General features: G+C 37.9%; 1 protein-coding gene and 1 pseudogene across 1 annotated transcript in view; one reads left to right on the top strand and one right to left on the bottom strand.

Annotated features, from left to right (window-relative positions):
- The window catches only part of SPAG16 (sperm associated antigen 16), a 1,194,746-nt gene that overhangs the window by 1,071,020 nt on the left and 105,869 nt on the right, over positions 1-17,857 (bottom strand). The window lies entirely within an intron of this gene.
- Positions 16,298-16,811, top strand: LOC133756293 (large ribosomal subunit protein eL15-like; annotated as a pseudogene).

Raw genomic sequence — 17,857 nt, 5'->3', positions numbered from 1 at the left:
ATTTAGCAACCTAGCAGTTGAGATACCTGGGTCCCACATCTCAGTACTGGTGTCAATTCCTGGCTGTGGCTCTTGACTTCAATTTCCTGCCCCTTCAGAACCTAGGAGGTGTAGTGATGGCTTAAATAACTGAGTCCCTGGCACCCACATTGGAGACCTGGATTGTGTTCCCAGCCCCAGACATTGTGGTCATCTGGGGAGTGAACCAACAAATGGGAGCTCTCTCTGTGTGTGCTACTTCTCAAATAATTTGTAAAAAAAAAAAAAAAAAAGAAAGAAAGAAAAAGAAAGAAAATCAAGACTCCAGATAAAATGTGCCAACATGAAAATACAAACATTCTACTCATTACTCTTGAAAAATATGTTCTTGTAACATCCAAACAAGAACAAGAAGTAACCACAACAATTAAATAACAAGACAGAATTCTTTGAAATCTAATTAATTACTTTCATACCAAGATGTTGTAGTATAAATGAATAGGTGAAATATGGGAGAAAGTTTAAGGGAAACACTGGACTAGTCTATGAGGACAAACAACTGAGAATTCAAGCAAAGACAAATAGTCAAATGATACAATATACTGCTGAGACATATTATCCTATGAAGTCAGATTGATACCAAATCAAGTGTTGTTTTCAAAAGGACTGGCACCTAATCTTACAGTGGAATTGCAGAAACCAAGAATTTTAAAAAGGAAGAGAATTGGATTGATTTCAGACTTGCTATTAGCATCACCAGATGCTAGAAAACAACAGATTAATTGATTCAAAATTTGGAAAGAAAATTTTTTCTATCGAAAATTTCATACTTGGCCAAAATTTAGATTAATATTAACTACATATTTCCTCAGGAAGCTTTATGACAAAGTGCATTAGCAAAATGAAGTGAAACTCAACAAAAAGGGAAACCAAGTATCTGCCAAGGAAAGCAGCTAAGGGAGTACCAAGTGCCATTTAGGCAGTGGACTTAGAGTCAGCACTCCCAACAGACCTGGAAGACAGAAGGGTCCAGGAGGGACAACTACAAGGACATGTAGAAACAGGAAGGGGCGGGTTTCTTTAAATATATAATATGATATGACTAACAGTTTGGGGAAACTCTTGGAAATGGTGAAGAAATAGATCCCAAGGAAATACAAAAGCAAAGAGAAATAGGAAAATTAAAAGCTGAAAAAAATTAATTGCCATGCGTAAAGCAACCTACTACCATTAGAACAGGAAATAGTGAGATGGCTGGGTTATATTGTAGACCAATTTTTAGATTTCTGAGGAATCTCCAAACTGTCTTCCATAATGGTTGTACCAGTTTTCATTCCCACCAACAGTGTATTAGGGTATGTTTTCTCCATATTCTTACAAGAATTTGCTCTTTTTAAATTTTTGGATGATGATAATTCTAACTGGGATGAGGTGTCACCTCATTGTGTTTCGTTATTTGCACTTCCCTGATGGGTAATGATTTTGAGCATTTTTTCACGTCTATTGGCCATTTGTATTTCATCACTTGAAAAATGCCTGTCCATGTCCTTTGCCCATTTCTTAACTAGCTTGTTTATTTTGGTTACTGCAAATGTCCTAAACTAAGCTCCTTATATATTCAGGATGTTAATCCTTTACCAGCTGCATAGTTTGCTCATATTTCCCCCATTCTGAAAGTTACCTCTTCATTCAGTTCTTCCTTTGCTCTGCAGAAGCTTCTTAGCTTCATGTAATCTCAGTTGTTTATTTTTGCTTTTGCTGCCTGTGTTTCTTGGGTCTTATCCAAGAAGTCTTTGCCAATACCAATGTCTTGCTGCATTTCCCCTGTTTTCCTCTAGTAATTTGATGGTTTCAGGTCTTAGGTTTAGAATCTTGATCCACTGGGAACTGCTTTTTGTATAAGGTGGGGGACTTGTTTCATACTTCTGCAGTCAGAGATCCAGTTTTACCAACACCATTTATCAAAGAGTCTGTCCTTTTTCCAGGGAGTGATTTTAACTCATTGTCAAACATTAGTTGGTTGTAGATGCATGTATTAACTCTTCAGTTTTCTATTCTGTTCCAAGGTCTACATGTTTACTTTTCTGCCAGTATCAGGATGTTCTGATTATAACTGCCCTGTAGTATGTCTTGAAATCTGGTATTATGACGCCTCTGAATTTATTTTTGTTGTTTAAGATTGCTTTAGCTATTTCGGGTCTCTTGTGTTTCCATACAAATTCAGCATATGTTTGTTCTAGGTCTGAGAACAATGTTGTTGGTATTCTGATTGGGATTACATTGAATCTGTAAATTGATTTGGGTAGTTTTTCCATTTTGAATATATTAATTCTTCCATTCTGTCGGTTGCCTCTTTACTTTCCTGTTTCTTTTGAAGTACAGAAACTTCTCAATTTGATGCAATCCCAAATGTTAATTTTGGCTTTGACTGTCTGTGCTTCTGGGCTCTTTTCCAAGAAGTCTTTGCAGGTACCTATATCTTGCAGGATTTCTCCAATATTCTCTAATAATTTGGTGGTGTTGGGTTGTAGATTTAAGTCTTTAATCCACGTTGAGTGAATTTTTGTGTAAGGTGAAAGGTAGGGGTCTTGCTTCATGGTTCTACACGTGGAAATCCAATTTTCCCAGCACCATTTATTGAATACACTGTCCTTACTCCAGGGATTGGTTTTGGATCCTTGATCAAATATAAGTTGGCTGTAGATGTTTGGATTGATTTCTGGTGTTTCTGTTCTGTTCCATTGGTCTATTCATCTGTTTCTGTACCAGCATGCTGTTTTGATAACAACTGCCCTGTGGTATGCCCTGAAATCTGGTATTGTGATGCCTCCAGCTTTGTTTTTGTTGTACAAGATTGCTTTAGCTATTCGAGGTCTCCTGTGTTTCCAATCCAAGAATATGGAAGATTATGCCATTGTTTTGTGTCTTCCTCCTTTACTTTTATGTTTTATAATTTTTATTATCGAGATCTTCCACAACTTTGGTTTATTTATCCCAAGGTATTTAAAATTTTTTGTGGCTATTGTGAATGGGACTGATAATGCAAGTTGTTTCTCAGCCATGGCACTGCTAGTGTATATGAGTGCTAATGTGTTTTTGTGTTAATTTTATATCCTGCCACTTTGCTGAATTCTCTTATGAGTTCCAGTCGTCTCTTAGTGGAGTCTTTTAGTTAACTTATATATAAGATCATGTCATATGCAAACAGGAATACTTTGACTTCCTTCTTTCCAATTTGTATCCCTTTGGTTTCTTTTTCTTGTCTAATGGCTTATCCAACAATTCCAGAACTATAATAAACAGCAATAGTGAGAGTGGGCACTTTTGGTTCTGAACCTTAGTAGAAAGGCTTCCAGTTTTTCCCCATTCAATATGCTGCTGGCTGTGGGTTTGTCATGTATTGCCTTTAGTGTGCTGATGAATGTTCTTTTTATACCCAATTTTTTTAAAGATTTTTATTATGAAACCTGGTAAATTTAAAATTCATGCAAAATGGTCATATTAATGCAAACATTTACTTTATAACCTCTGAAAATAGATTCAAAATGAAAAAGCCTCTTTGATTATATTATATTAACAATACAACTGAATCCACCATTTAAAATCTTCACATAAATATGTAACAGTTCAGGGACAGCAGTGTAGTATAGCTGTTTAATCTGCAACCTGCCACACCAGCATCCTTAATGAGTGGCAGTTTGCGTCCTGGCTGCTGCATTTCAGATCCAGCTCTTGCTAATGCACCTGGGCAAGAAGCAAGTGCTTGGACCCCTGCAGCCTCATGAGAGACCTGGAAGAAGCTGCTGGTTCCCAGCTAAAGACGCCCAGCTCCAGCCATTGCAGCCATCTGGGGAGTGAACCAGCAGAGGGAAGATTGATATATCTCTCTCTCCCTGTCACCTTCCCTCTCTCTCTCTCCATCTCTCACAATCATTCTTTCAAATAAATAAATAAAACTTTAAAAATATGTAACAGTTCTAATTATTTTTAAATATGATTTCTATGAGAAATTCAAGGAACTAACCTTCATTGTTGAAATTCTTCCAAAGAATAGAAAGAGAGGGAATATTCCCCCAATTCATTGAATGACATAAAAAGACAGTGACTAAAACAGGATATATAAGACCAAATTTATTCATAAAGTAGAAGCAAACATCTTAGAAAATAAGTGAATTATATCCAATGATATATAAATCAAATAACATATGACAAGTAAGTTAGTTTTATACTTAATGGAAGAGAACACTTACATTAGAAAACCTATAAAGTCACCTATGACATTAAATATCAATGGAGAAAATAATTTCAGATTCAATATTCTTTCATGATAAAACATTAAGTATGATTCAAAATTAACATTCATTTATAATGAAAAAATTAACACTGACTCATGAAAACACACAAGCAAACATAGCAAATATAGAAGGAAAGAATTTTTTTTTAATTTGAGGAAGAATATGTACCAAAGATGACAAATATTATTCCATGTGTTGAAATATCAAAAGCACTCCTTCTAAAATCATGAGCAGGACAAGTATGCCTACTCTACTTGCTTCTGTTGTCCTATATATTTGGGATCCTAGACATCACACAAAAATAAGAAATACAAGTAAAAATTTCCAGGACTGGAAAAGGAAAGTAAAAACAGAGATGATACCACTTTTTATAAAGAAAATACAAGAAAACGTACAAACTATAGGAATAGAGACTTTAGCATGGTCACAGTATGGCAGACCAAATGACAGTATGCTTATCCATACAACAGCAAGAACCAGAGACATAAGGATTAGAGCGATGAATAAAAAATAGAAATACAGTTCTCATGGAGCTTACATTCTAGTGAGAAGAGACACACTACATCTATTAATAAGTTAAAGACAGAAGATGCGTAAAGCAAAAATAATAAATGAAAACAGCAGAAACAAGGCTCAGGATATGTGAGAGAACAAAAGGCAACATTAAACTTCAGACTGGGCAGGTGTGATCTCTCTGGAAAGGGGGCATCTGATTCCATTTTAAAGTGAAAGAACGGGCCATACAAATATCTGAGGGAAGATAACCCAGGAGGAGGAAAACTCAAGTGCAAACAATGGTCAAAACAGGTTCTATGGTCAAGCTCTGTGTCAATCAACAGCGAAGGAGTGTCCTTCCTGAAAATAAGCAGAAGCAGTAAATATTTCTGAGAAGCACCTCTATAGCACATGCTTGAAAGGGAAGATTGGAGGAGGAAGATCTGGAAACACGTGTTGCTCAGAATCTCCCAGGAGGCTCTTGCTGACATAAGGAAGATGTCCCATAGGTAGGTGGCCTCAGGTAGAGTGTTCCTGACCTCAGCTGTCTTCTTCCGATGGTGTCCCACAGAGCTGTGGTCTTATTCCAAGTGTAAGAGTTCTCTCTCCACTCCTGCAGATGGAGGTGTGGATTTGGACAGAGGGCAGATCTTGCACTGAGTTTATAAGCTCCCTCTTGATTTCTGGTCAAGGAGCCCTCAAAGCCAACAAAGGAACAAATTATTTATTTTTAAAGATTTCATTTGAAATAGCAAAGTTATACAACCTATACAGCATGGGAGGAAATTATAAAAATGCTATTGAAAGACATTTAAAAAATATATTGAGAATAAGAATGGGAATAGAAGAGAGAAGGGGAAGAAGGAATGATGGTGGGAGGGATTGGGGCGGATCACTATGTCCCCAAATTTGTACGTATGAAATCCATGAAGTTTGTATACCTTAAATTAAAAGAGTAAAAAAAAAAATGAGACAAACTATGTTAATTCTTACTTAGAAAGAATATCAGAAAGATGCTAGAATATCTACATGGATTTAAAAACTAAAAACATTACAATAAAAGTCATAAGAAAAAATTTCTTATGAATTTGGTAAATCTAAATTTAAAACTTATAGGGAAAAAGAATAAGAGAATAGCCAAAATGCTTCTGAATAATAATGTAGACAGAATTGCCTTTAATATATACAAACTTATTAAAAACTGTAATAATCAAAAGGTTTATACTGCCACAGGAAAAAGCAAACTCACCAATGAAATAAAAAATAAATTATAGGGCCAGCTCCATGGCTCACTTGGCTAATCCTCTGCCTACGGCGCCAGCACCCTGGGTTCTAGTCCCAGTTGGGGCGCCGGGTACTAGTCCTGGTTGCTCCTCTTCCAGTCCAGCTCTCTGCTGTGGCCTGGGAGGGCAGTGGAGGAATGCCCAAGTGCTTCGGCCCCTGCACCCACATGGGAGACCGGGAGGAAGCACCTGGCTCCTGGCTTCGGATTGACGCAGCGCCAGCCGTGGCGGCCATTTGGGGAGTGAACCAATGGAAAGAAGACCTTTCTCTCTGCCTCTCTCTCACTGTCTATAACTCTCTCTCTCTGTCTCTATCTCTTACTGTCTAACTCTGCCTGTCAAAAAAAAAAAATAGAAATAAATTATAGAAGTAAACTCATATATACAAAGAAACTAAAATCACAAAGCTAGTACTGAAAACAAGTTGGAAAAACAAGAACTATATAATAACTGGCACTAGGACAAGCAATTATCTGAATGAAAGAAAATAAAACTGAATTCCTAAAACATTCCACATCAAAAACCTAATTTCAATGTAATTAAACATTTTAATAGAAAGTAAAACTTCAAGAAGATTTATTGTGTACAGACAAGATGGAGTAGACTTGTTTCTCCTCCTGCTTTTCTCTGCTAAGTACAACTGTAAGCCCTGGAAATGGTACAAGAGACAACATAAGAGGAACTCTGAAAAGAGGAAATACTAAGGCAAACTGGTAGAATCTACCAGCACGGGAGGAATAGCACAGGGGCTGTTGACCATCCACCACGCAACAGAAGATGATTAAGCCTGAAACCCACCGTGGCAACAAAAGGAAATGTGTTTTCTGAGCACATTGGAATCAAACTAAAAATAAAACAGAAGGATCTCTCAATACACAGAAATTGAACATCACACTTCTAAATGATCCATGAGTCAAAGAAGAAGACTCAAAGAAAATAAAAATTCCTAGACCCGAATGAAAACAATAATACAATGTACTATAAAATAATTCAACTAAAGTAATGCTCACGTGGAAACTTTAGAACTATATTCACACATTGGAAAATAGAAAATTTATTAAATCAATTATCTAACTTATTATTTAAAGAAAATAGAAAATGAAGGCCAAAATAACCCACAACTAGAAGAAAGAAAATAAACAGAAACCAATGGGACTGAAAATGGAAAAAATCATATAAAAATTATGAAATAATAAGTTATCTAAAAAAATCAGTACTTATCTTGAGGTGAGAGTTTCGCACAGCAGTCAATATGCCACTTAAGTTACCATATTTCATATATGGGGTATTTGAGCCCCAGGTTCAAATCCTGTCTCCAATTTCAATCTCACTTCCTACCAGCGCACACCCTGAGAAGGCAGAGAATGATGACTCAAATAATTGGATCCCTGCCATCCATGTGGGAGACCCAAAGTGAGTTCCTGGTTCCTGGTTTCAGTCTTTTCCAGCAGCGACTATTGTGGACATTTGGGGAATGAACAGAGATGGAAGAACTCCCTGTCACTCTGTATCTCTGCCTCTCAAATAAAATGAAAACAAAATGAATATTTTTAGTTAAAATTTTAAAAATCTCTACCTAGAAAATATTTTAAAATGAGAGAAGTCATAAATTACAAATATTCAGAACAAAATAGATCACTACATATCCTGCAGTCATTAAAAGGCTACTAAGAGAACATTACAAATAACTTTATGCTCCAAAATTTACAATGGAACAATTCCCCCAAAAGCTACAAGCTACTTGAGGTGGGCTTTTTTTTTATTTTAAATATGTACTTATTTATTTGAAAGGAAGAGTTAGAGAAAGTAAGAGAGAGAGAGAGAAAGAGAGAAACAGAGACAGAGAGCTCTTCCACTCATTCACTGCCTGAATGGCCACAACAGCTGGAGCTGGGATGGTTGGAAGTCAGGAGCCAGGATGTTCTTCTGGGTCTCCCAAGTGCATGGCAGGAGCACAAGGACCTAGGCCATCTTCTGTTGTCCTCCAATACATCTTAGCTGGGAGCTGGATTGGAAGTGGAGTGGCCAGGACTTGAACGAGCACTCTATGGGATGCTGGCTTCACACGCAGTGACTTTACCTGCTATATCACAATGCCTGTCCCTGGCGGTGGGCATTTTGATACATCAGGTTAAATTGACACTTGTGAAGTCCATATCCCATAGAGAACCTAGGATCAACTGATACCTCTGCTTCTTAAACACACACACACACACACACGCACACGAGTCCTCTCCTTATTTATTTATTTATTTGAAGAGGAAAGTAGAGAGACAGAGGCAGAGTTCGTCCGTTCACTGGTTCACTCACCAAAGAGTGACAAAGGTCAGGAGATCCCTTTCAAATAACCAAAAATAAATAAATATGCAAGTAAAATAAAAATAACTTCAGTATATCTATAACCATTAAAAATTTAAATCTGTGATTAAAATACTACCCCCAAATAAATCCAAATCCCAAATGGTCAATTCGACCAAATACTTTAAAAAAAAATAACAAAACTCAACAATTTAAAAACAAAAAACAAAACAAAGACTGTTGATCCACATAATAGCTCAAATGAATCTTAAGGGAATTATACTGAGTTTAAAAATTGACCTCAAAATTTTAAACATTGTATTGTTCCAGATGTCATTAAAAAGCAAATTTTTTCATTAAATGAATCAAAATATAGAATAGTATTACCTAAAGAAGTTGAGAGTTACGTAGAGTTTTTGTTTTCATGATATAATAGGGGGCATACAAATATTAGAACATCAGAATTAACCACCATAATTCTCTATCTCCATATTTCTCTTCATATATATAATATGAATTAGAGAAATTTTAGCTACAATCAAATAATGTCACCACTAAATCATTCATGCGACCACATAATGAAGTGACTTAAGTGGTTACAAAGGAATAGATCCACAGATTCCTATAGTGACCCTGGGAAGCAGCAAAAGATGCCCCAACTGTTTGGCCCCCCTGCACCCATGTTGGAGACCTGGATGAAGCACTGGACTCCTGGTTTTGGCCTGGGCCAGTCTGGCCACGGCATCCATCTGGGGAGTGAACTAGAGGATGGAAGATCTCTCTGTCACTAACTTTATGTAACTCTTTCAAAATAAATAAATATTTTTTTAAAAAAATTAATGGACCCAGAAAACTTCTATTCAGTGAATTAATACATTTAAACCAAGGAGAATTAAAGATCATTTATCCTCTCTGGGTAAATAACCTTGCCTACAGAAGCATTATTATTATATGAGTGTAAATTCTTTTACAGGTATTGTGTTTGATACATTATTTCATTGACACATTATTTCATTGAATCCTGACAACAACTCATCTATGATCATAATATTCATCCTAGTTGACATAGATGAAGACATTGAAGCGAAGTAATGGGTCCATTTTTGTACAGGTAATAGTGGTAGATCTAGAATTCTAATAAAGATTAGGTTTCAAAATAACTCATGCTATAAAATAGCACCTGCCAAAGTACATGCCACAGTATACTAATAAATGCTATCCAGAAGGAATTATGCATTTTGATAGTTTAGCAAGGATGAGTTATGAAAGCACAAAATGAAGGCTACAAAATTTACTACATTTTACCTCCCTGACAAAATATTATATATTATTTCTAAATACCTAAAGGATTTATGATAAATAGGTAAAAATGAAAACTCATCCATAGCTTATGAGAAAACTGTTATTTTTAATAGCTATATTGGTAGGAAAAAACAAGTTTTGAAAAGCCATTCATATAAATATGTATTATTGATTAATAAGCCTATAAAATTAAATGATTAAAAAGTAATGCATCTTAAATTATTAATGGCAATTGAAAGCTGCTTTAAAGGTAACATCTAAACTGGTAGAAGTTTGTTCCTACAACAAGCTCTGAGTACTTCTTACTAAGTCAGCTGCAGCCTAGGCAAACCGTCTAACTTTAGCATAGGATTTTTCATTGTTTTTCTAATTTGAATATATTTAATTTAAATGTAATAAAGTATAAAAATGGTGTGACTATTTCCCAAAATGCAACAGAATTTGTTTCTTACAATGTGTGACAACCTTTGAATTAGTAAGATATAAAATACATTAATATTTTTTGTTGTACATACTATAATGTTTATTTATCCCCTTCAGTAAGTTCTCTGTTTCTAACCATCTGGAGAAGAAAATCTGTTTATTCCAATCTTTTTATAGTATTAAAATGCACACAATATAAAATTTACCATATCAACTTATTTAAGGTTAGTATCCAGTAATATTAAATGTATTCATAACATGGTATAACAATCATCTTTGGGGCGGAGCCAAGATGGCGGATAGTGAGGACGTGCGCCTTAGTTTGGGAAAATAAAGTTTCATAAAAGTGGAATTACTATAGCCTCAGGAAAAGACTCAAGAAAAAAACTGCAGAGGAAAAGCTTCTGGATCTAGTGGATGTGACACAGAGGACCTACAGGGAGCCCACCGCGTGGAAACCCAACCGCGGGAGACGAGCCGAGCTGCAGGAGACGAGCCACAGAATCTCGCCAGCGCGGGAACCAATGGGAGGTAAGACAAAGACCTCAGAAACCCGAGACATTGGGGGGGGGGGGGGACAGAGACCTCTCCGTTCACTCACCAAGCAAAACAAAGAGCACCGCCATTTTACATACGTAAAGCGCAGCCAAACTCAGTAACTTTGGCGAAACTCGAGAACACATTGAGGGCTGCATCAACTCTTTGTGTGGTCCCAGGGGTAGATCAAACGAATACTCACAGAGGCCAGATTTCAACTACCCTCAATTCCACTCCCAACTGAGTCAAAAAAAGAGAGAGAGAGAGAGAGAGAGAGAGAGCGAGCGAGCGATCCAGCAAGGAGCAAGGGAGTGAACAATCTGGGAGAGTCGCTCTTTGCACAGCCTTAAACCTGAAAAATCAAGCATAGCTCTCTGGCCACACCCATCACAGCCCCTAAGGATCCAACAAAGCAGACAGCTCCCTTAGAGGCATAGTATAACGAGAAAAAAAACACCACAGCAAAAAAAAAAAAAAAACAACAACACCATAAATTATCTCCAACATGCCAAACAACAAACATAGAAGCCGAGGTAACAAGAGTAAGGAAGACACTATGATGCTCCCAAATGAACAAGACACCCCAATGCAAGATTATGAAGATGAAGAGATAGAGGAAATGCAAGAAGCAGAGCTCAAAAAATTGATAAGAACATTAAGAAGTTCAAAAACAAATTCTTGAACTACAGAAATCCTTAATGGACAAGATAGAAAATCTCTCTCGTGAAAATGAAATATTAAGGAGGAATCAAAATGAAATGAAACAACTAGTAGAACATGAAACTGCCAACAGACACATGAAAAAATGTTCAAGATCACTAGCCATCAGAGAAATGCAAATCAAAACCACAATGAGGTTTCACCTCACCACAGTTAGAATGGCTAACATCCAGAAATCTACCAACAATAGATGCTGGAGAGGATATGGGAAAAAGGGACACTAACCCACTGTTGGTAGCAATGCAAACTGGTTAAGCCACTATGGAAGTCAGTCTGGAGATTCCTCAGAAACCTGAACATAACCCTACCATACAACCCAGCCATCCCACTCCTTCGAATTTACCCAAAGGAAATTAATTAGGCTAATAAAAAAGCCATCTGCACATTAATGTTTATTGCAGCTCAATTCACAATAGCTAAGACCTGGAACCAACCCAAATGCCCATCAACAGTAGACTGGGTAAATAATTATGGGACATGTACTCTATAGAATACTATACAGCAGTCAAAAATAATGAAACCCGGTCATTATCAACAAGATGGAGGAATCTGGAAAACATCATGCTGAGTGAATTAAGCCAGTCCAAAAAAGACAAATATCATTTGTTTTCCCTGATCAGCGACAACTGAGCACCAAAGGGGAAACCTGTTGAAGTGAAATGGACACTATAAGAAACAATGACCTGATCAGCTCTTGTCCTGACTTTAGATGTACAACGTAATACTTTATCCTTTTTAGTATTTGTTGTTGTTGTTCTAGTACTAGTGGTTGAACTCTGTAATTAACACACAATTATTCTTAGGTGTTGAAATTTTAACTGAAAAGGGATCCCTGTTAAATTTCAGAGTGGAAAAAGAGAGGGAGGAGATGTACAATTTGGGACATTCACAATCAGACTTGCCCCAAATGATGGAGTTAGAAATGTGCCAGGGGATTCCAATACAATCCCATCAAGGTGGCATGTACCAATGCCATCTCACTAGTCCAAGTGATCAATTTCAGTTCACATTCGATGGCTCTGATAGGTCTAAGAGTCAAATGGATCACACAAACAAGACAAGTGTCTGCTAATACTAACTGATAGAATCCAAAAGGGAGAGAATGATCCAACATGGGAAGCGGGATACACAGCAGACTCATAGAATGGCAGATGTCCTAAACAACACTCTGGCCTCAGAATCAGCCCTTAAGGCATTCAGATCTGGCTGAAGAGCCCATGAGAGTATTGTAGGCATGGAAAGCCAAGACACCATGGAAAAGAAAAAAAAGAAGAAGACCTAAATGAAAGATCTCTGTGAGTGAGATCCCAGTGGAAAGAACGGGGCCATCAAAGATGGAGGTACCTTTCTCTGAAGGGAGGAGAGAACTTCCACTTTGACTATGACCCTAGCAGAATAAGATCAAAGTCAGCGAACTCTAAAGGCTTCCATAGCCTTGGCAACTCATGACTAGAGCCTAGGGAGATTACTGACGCCATGAACAGGAGTGTCAAATTGTTAAGTCAGCAACAGAAGTCACTGTGTACTTACATCCCATGTGGGAACTGTCCTTAATGGGTTGTCCAATGTGAAGTGATGCTATAACTAGTACTGAAACAGTATTTTTACACTTTGTGTTTCTGTGTGGGTACAAACTGATGTGATCTTTACTAATTATATACTGAATCGATCTTCTGTATATAAAGATAATTGGAAATGAAAAAAAAAAACCTGGTGTTAAATTGGAAATGGCATAGAAAATTAATTAATTTTTTAAAAAAATATATTATGTAAGATCTCTGTCTTTAATGTGCTGTACATTCTTATTTAATGCTATAACTAGTACTCCAACACTATTTTTTTTTCACTTTGTCTTGCTATATTTGGGCAAACTTTTGAAATCGTTACCTAATATATACTAAACTGATCTTTTGTATATAAAGAGAATTGAAAATGAATCATGATGTGATTTTAAGGGGAGAGGGAGCGGGAAAGGGGAGGGTTGTGGGTGGGAGGGAAGTTTTGGGAGGGGGAAGCCATTGTAACTCATAAGCTAGCTGTACTTTGGAAATTTATATTCATTAAATAAAAGTTTAATTAAAAAAAAAACAATCACCTTCATCTTTCCTTACATCTGTTATAAAATAACTTCCCATTCCTCCCTCACTCTGACAATGACCATTCTATTTTCTGTATCTATAATTTTTGTTACTCTAATTTTTACTACTGCAGACAACATTTACCTTTTTGTTACTGGCTTATTATACTTAGAATAATGTCTTAAGGTCCACTTAATGTTGTGGCATATCCCCCCAAATCCCTCCCTCCTGTTAAAGGCCAAAAATCCCGCTGGTGCTGCGGCTCACTAGGCTAATCCTCCGTCTTGTGGCGCCGGCATACCGGGTTCTAGTCCTGGTCGGGACGCCGGATTCTGTCCCAGTTGCCCCTCTTCCAGGCCAGCTCTCTGCTATGGCCCGGGAGTGCAGTGGAGGATGGCCCAAGTTCTTGGGCCCGGCACCCGCATGGGAGACCAGGAGAGGCACCTGGCTCCTGGCTTCGGATCAGCGTGATCCGCTGGCCGCAGCGCACTGGCCGCGGCAGCCATTGGAGGGTAAACGAACGGCACAGGAAGACCTTTCTCTCTGTCTCTCTCTCTCTCTCTCTCACTGTCCACTCTGCCTGTCAAAAAAAAAAAAAGTGTTCCATTGCATGTATACAGCACTTTGGCTTTTACTCATTTGCCAGAGGAAACTTGGTTTATTGCATGTTTTAGTTATTGGGAGCAACACTGCTATGAACATGGGTGTATACATATCTATTCCACATCCTGTGTTCAATTTTTGGGGTAAACACCCAGAAGTATAATGTGCTGAATGATATGATATTTTTATTTTTCATTTTTTAGGAAATATCATACTGCTTTCTACATTGGCTTTATCATTTTATATTTTACCAACAGTGAACAGGCTTCCAATGATGCCACATCCTCATCAACACTCTCCCTCTCTCTCCATACCCTCCCACCGTCTACCCATCTACTTCTCTCTCTTTTTCTCTCTCTCTCCAATAGAAGCTACCATACTACTAGATTTCAAGAGTACTGCAGGGTTATTTTAAATACAATAGCACAATACTAGTGAAAAACAGATACATACAGCAATGAAAGAGAACTGAAACCAAAGAAACAAACACACACATCTATAACTAAGTTACCTTTGACAAAAGTACTAAAAATATTCCCTAGATAAAAGGGTGGTTTCTTCAACAGATGGTGCTGGAAAAGTTGGATTTTTATATGCAGAAGTTTGAAACAAGAACTATATCTCTTGTAGTGTACAAAAATCAAAATAAAATGAATCAAAGATCTAAATGTAAGACCACAAACTACTAAAGCAAAACATAGGAGAAACACTATAAGACATTTTTATAGGCAACATTTTTTAGACAATACCCCAAAAGCTCGTAAAATAAAAGCAAAAAAAAAAAAAAATCTAGGCAAACACATAATTTCTTTATTCAGTCTTCCCTTGATGGGCCAATCATTTGCAACAAAATGGATGAATCTGGAAAACATCATACTTAGTGAAATAACCCAGTCCAAAAGGGACAAATGCCATATGTTATCCTTGATCTGTGATAACTAACAGAGCACCTAAAAGGAAACCTGTAGAATGAAATTGACACTATGAGAAGCAATGACTTGAATAGCCCTTGTCTTGAGTTTCCAGGAACAGTTTATTATTTTATTTTTCTATTATTTTTCCTTTACTTAATACCATTGGTTGAACTCTTTACTTAACATAGAATTAATCATAGGTGTATTAAGTTAATTGAAAATAGATCCCAGTAAAAAAATATGAGTGGAAAAAAAGAGAGGGAGGAGCTATACAGTTCAGCACACATTACCGCAGACTTACAGCTAAAGGTAAAGCTAAAAACTTGCCATGGGACTCCAAATCCTATTAAGCTGGGTGGTACTAATGCTATCTTACTTATTAAAGTGATCATATTAAGTGTGTAATTGATCATATACATAGGATTAAGTGTCAGAGGATCACATAAATAAGATCAAGTGTCTGCTAATAACAATAGATAGAATTAAAAAGTAGAGCAAGTTCCAACATGGGAAGCAGTCCACACAGCAGACTCAGGATGATAAATGCCCTAACAGCACTCTGACCTCAGAATCAGCCCTTAAGGCATTTGGATCTGGCTAAAAAGCACATGAGAGCATTTCAGGCATGGAAAGCCAAGACATTGTGGGAAAAAAAAAGGTTCTACATGAAGGATCTCTGTGAGTGAGACCCCAGAGGAAAGAAGGGGCCATCAAAGAAGGATGTATTTTTCTCTGAAGGGAGGTGAGAACTTCCACTTTGCTTATGGCCCATTTTAAATACTAATGGAGTTTATGAACTCCAAAGGTTTCCATAGCCTTGGCAGCTCATGTCAAGAGCCTTGGGTGATCAATGATGTCATAAATAAGAGTGTTAACAGCAGGAGTCACTGTGTACTTGCTCCCCACGTAGGACCTCTGTCCTTAATTTTGGGAGCAACACTTCTAAAATTGTACTTTGATAATTGTTGTATGAGAGTTGTACTAATGATAATTAACTGTAAAACTTGTTCTCAAACAGAAATGTATACTTTATGTGTTGGGGGGATAAAAATTGCTGAAACTTTACTTAGTATAGAGTTGGTGTTCTGTACATAAAGATATTTTAAAATGAATCTTAATGAGGAATGGGATGTGAGAGGGAGTAGGAGGTAGAACGGGAATAGGAGTGGAAAGGTGGGTATGGGGGGAAGAACTGCTATATTCCTAAAGCTGTACCTATGAAATTTTTATTCATTAAATAAAAACTTTCTAAAAAAATTAGACAAATGTGATTTTATCAAACTAAGAAGCATATGTGGAGGAGCCCAAAAGAGATTGTGGGAGAAAGGCTCCTTCCTTTTCATCTGTTGGCAGCCTTCAGGTAAGCCAGGATGGGTGCATACAAGAACATCCAGGAGCTATGGAGAAAGAAGAAGATGGATGTGATGCTCTTTCTCCTGAGGGTCTGCTGCTGGCAGTACTGCCAGCTCTCCGTGCTGTACAGGGTGCCCAGCCCCAAATGGCCCAACAAGGCTCGCAGATTGGGCTACAAGGCCAAACAAGGTTATGTCATCTATAGGATCCGTGTGCACTGTGGTGGCTGCAAGTGCCCAGCTCCTAATCGTGCAGTCTATTATAAGCCTGTTGTTCATCATGGTGATAACCAGCTAAAGTTTGCATGAGGCCTTCAGTCTGTTGCCAAGGAATGAGCTGAGCGCCACTGTGGAACTCTGAGAGTCCTGAATTCTTACTGGGTGAAATGCAACATATAAATTCTTTGACATTATCCTCATTGATCCACTCCATAAAACTATCAGAAGAAATCCTGATACCCAGTGGATCACCAAACAAGTCCATAAGCACAGTGATATGAATGGGCTGACATCTGCAGGGCGCAGTTTGTAAAATGCATGCCTAGTAAACCATTTAGGAAGTCACATCTGCTTAAAGGTGTTTTTTGTCTGTTAAAACTAGTCTGCTGGGGCCAACACTGTGGAACATCAGGTTAAAGCCCAGCCTGCAGCACCAGCATCCCTTATGGACGCTGGTTCAAGTCCCAGCTGCTCCATTTCCGATCCAGCTATTTGTTATGGCCTGGGAAAGCAATGGATGATGGCCTAAGTCCTTGGACCCTGCACCCGTGTGGGAGACCTGGAAGATGCTCCTGGCTCCTGGCTATGGCTCAGTTCTCGCCATTGTGGTCACCTAGGAAGTGAACCAGTGGATGGGATATCTCTCTCTACCCTCTCACTCCCGCCCCACTCTACCTCTCTCTGTAACTATTTCAAATAAATAAATCTTTTTTTTAAAAAAAAAAAAGCTAGTCTGCCAATAATTTTATGAATGCTTTATCAAATTATGCAATGTTTGAAGACTAAGTGGTGTATCTTTTTCCTAATAAAATAAACATTGTCTTTATCTTAAAAATAAACAGAACACATGTAAGCACAGCAAAGGAAACAACTGACACTTGAAAGACACAGTTGAAAGTACAGGAGAAGGCCGGCGCCGCAGCTCAATAGGCTAATCCTCCACCTGCAGTGCCAGCACCCCGGGTTCTAGTCCCGGGTGGGGCGCCGGATTCTGTCCCGGTTGATCCTCTTCCTGTCCAGCTCTCTGCTGCAGCCCGGGAAGGCAGTGGAGGATGGCCCAAGTGCTTGGGCCCTGCACCCTCATGGGAGACCAAGAGGAAGTACCTGGCTCCTGGCTCCTGGCTTCGGATTGGCGCAGCGCGTTGGCCGTGGCAGCCATTTGCGGGGTGAACCAACAGAAGGAAGACCTTTCTCTCTGTCTCTCTCTCTCACTATCTAACTCTGCCTGTCAAAAAAAAAAAAAGTACAGGAGAAAATATTTGCAAAGTATTAATAACTAACTAAAAGCCAGAATATGTAAAGAACGCAAATAACTCAATAATAACAAAAAATTCAGTTAAGAAATGGTCAAAGGATCTG

Source organism: Lepus europaeus, chromosome 1, assembly GCF_033115175.1.
Source record: "Lepus europaeus isolate LE1 chromosome 1, mLepTim1.pri, whole genome shotgun sequence".
Classification (NCBI taxonomy): domain Eukaryota; kingdom Metazoa; phylum Chordata; class Mammalia; order Lagomorpha; family Leporidae; genus Lepus; species Lepus europaeus.
Note: the sequence above shows the minus strand (reverse complement) of the source record. Positions and strands in the feature narration are given on the sequence as shown.